Genomic DNA, 2,127 nt, shown 5'->3' with positions numbered 1-2,127 from the left:
AAGGCAGTGGCTTAACCCACTGAGCCACCCAGGCACCCCTAACATTGGATTTTTGATAGGAATTGAATTTACAGATGGTTTTTGGTAGTATGGACATTTTAACAATGTTAATTCTTACCATTCATAAATATGAGCTATCTTTCCATTTATGTCTCCTTCAATTTCTTTATCAATGTCATAGTTTATGGGGTACATATCTTTCATCTTCTTAGTTAAATCTTATCCTAAGTATTTCATTAGTTTTGATGCTATTGTGAATTAGATTGTTCTCTTTATTTTTTCAGATAGTTCATCATTAGAGTGTTAAAATGCTCGTCTTGTGCTTACTTTGGCAGCACATATACTAAAATTGGAATGATGCAGAGATTAGCTTGATCACTGAACAAGGATGACATGAAAAACTGGGAAGCATTCCATATTGGAAAAAAAAAACGAAACAAAACAAAATTCTTGTCTTTTATATATTGATCTTGTATTTGGCAGCTTTACTAAATTTGTTTATTCAAAATTTTTTGTGAATTTTTTAGGATTCTTTTACATGTAAGTTCATGTTATTAAAAAAAAGAAAATTTTACTTCTTCCTTTTTTTTTTTTTGAGTCTTTTATTTCTTTGTGTTCCTTGTTTCTCTGGCTAGGACATCCAGTACTATGTCAAATGAGAGTAGTGAAAGTGGACACACTTGTCTTTGTTCTGATCTTTAAGGGGAAATTTTTCAATTTTTTTTGATTGAATATGAGATTAGCTCTGGGCTTGCAATATGTGCTTTTTCTTTAATGGATTTTTAAAACTATTTTTTAAAAATTTTTTATAAACATATAATGTGTTTTTATCCCTAGGGGCACAGGTCTGTGAATCTCCAGGTTTACCCATTTCACAGCACTCACCATCACTCACCATAGCACCTGCCCTCCCCAATGTCCATACCCCCACCATCCTCTCCCAACACACCTCCCCCCAGCAACCCTCAGTCTGTTTTGTGAGATTCAGTCTTTTATGGTTTGTCTCCCTCCCAATCCCATCTTCTTTTATTTTTCTTTTCGTACGCCTGAAACCGCCTATGTTGCATCTCCACTTCATCATATCAGGGAGATCATATGATAGTTGTCTTTCTCAGATTGATTTATTTCGCCAAGCATAATACCCTCTAGTTCCATCCACGTCATCACAAATAGCAGGATTTCATTTCCTTTGATGGCTGCATAGTATCCCATTGTACATATATACCACATCTTATTTATTGATTCATCTGTTGAAGGACATTTAGGTTCTTTCCATAGTTTAACTATTGTGGACATTGCTGCTATAAACATTTGGGTGCATGTGCCCCTTCAGAATGCCACGTTTGTATCTTTAGGGTATATACCCAGTACTACAATCACTGGGTCATAGCCTAGTTCTATTTTCAGCTTTTTGAGGCACCTCCACACTGTTTTCCAGAGTGGTTGCACCAGCTTGCATTCCCACGTACAGTGTAGGAGGGTTGCCCTTTCTCCACATCCTTGCCAGCATCTGTCATTGACTGACTTGTTCATTTTAGCCATTCTGAAAGGTGTGAGGTGGTATCTCATTCTGGTTTTGATTTGCATTTCCCTGATGCCGAGTGATGTGGAGCATTTTTTCATGTGTCTGTTGGCCATTTGGATGTATTCTTTGCAGAAATGTCTGTTCATGTCCTCTGTGCATTTCTTCATTGGATTATTTGTTCTTAGGGTGTTGAGTTTGATAAACTCTTTATAGATTTTGGATAGATAGTGGCCCTTTATCTGGTATGTCATTTGCAAATATCTTCTCCCAGATAACTTCTGACAGTCATCTTTTGGCTTTGTTAACTGTTTCCTTTGCTGTGCAAACAAAAGCTTTTTGATCTGATGAAATCCCAATAGTTCATTCTTGCCCTTGCTTCCCTTGCCTTTGGCGATGTTCCTAGGAAGAAGTTGCTGCTGCTGAGGTCAAAGAGGTTGCTACCTGTTCTCTCCTCAAGGATTTTGATGGATTCCTTTCTCACATTATGCTTCTTCATCCATTTCCAGTCTATTTTCATGTATGGTGTAAGGAAATGGTCCAACTTCATTTTTCTGCATGTGGCTCTTCAATTTTCCCAACACCATTTGTTGAAGAGGCTGTCT

The 2,127-nt window shown here is 37.1% G+C and overlaps 1 non-coding gene across 1 annotated transcript; it reads left to right on the top strand.

Moving 5' to 3' along the window:
- The first annotated feature begins 319 nt into the window (after window positions 1–319).
- On the top strand, window positions 320–423 carry LOC131828383 (U6 spliceosomal RNA). Its single transcript, XR_009352399.1, has one exon. It is a non-coding gene; the product is annotated as a U6 spliceosomal RNA (small nuclear RNA).
- The last annotated feature ends 1,704 nt before the right edge of the window (window positions 424–2,127 follow it).

Source organism: Mustela lutreola, chromosome 3, assembly GCF_030435805.1.
Source record: "Mustela lutreola isolate mMusLut2 chromosome 3, mMusLut2.pri, whole genome shotgun sequence".
In the NCBI taxonomy this organism is placed as follows: Eukaryota; Metazoa; Chordata; class Mammalia; order Carnivora; family Mustelidae; genus Mustela; species Mustela lutreola.
The sequence above is the reverse complement of the archived record's forward strand: the minus strand, read 5'-3'. Positions and strand labels throughout refer to the sequence as shown.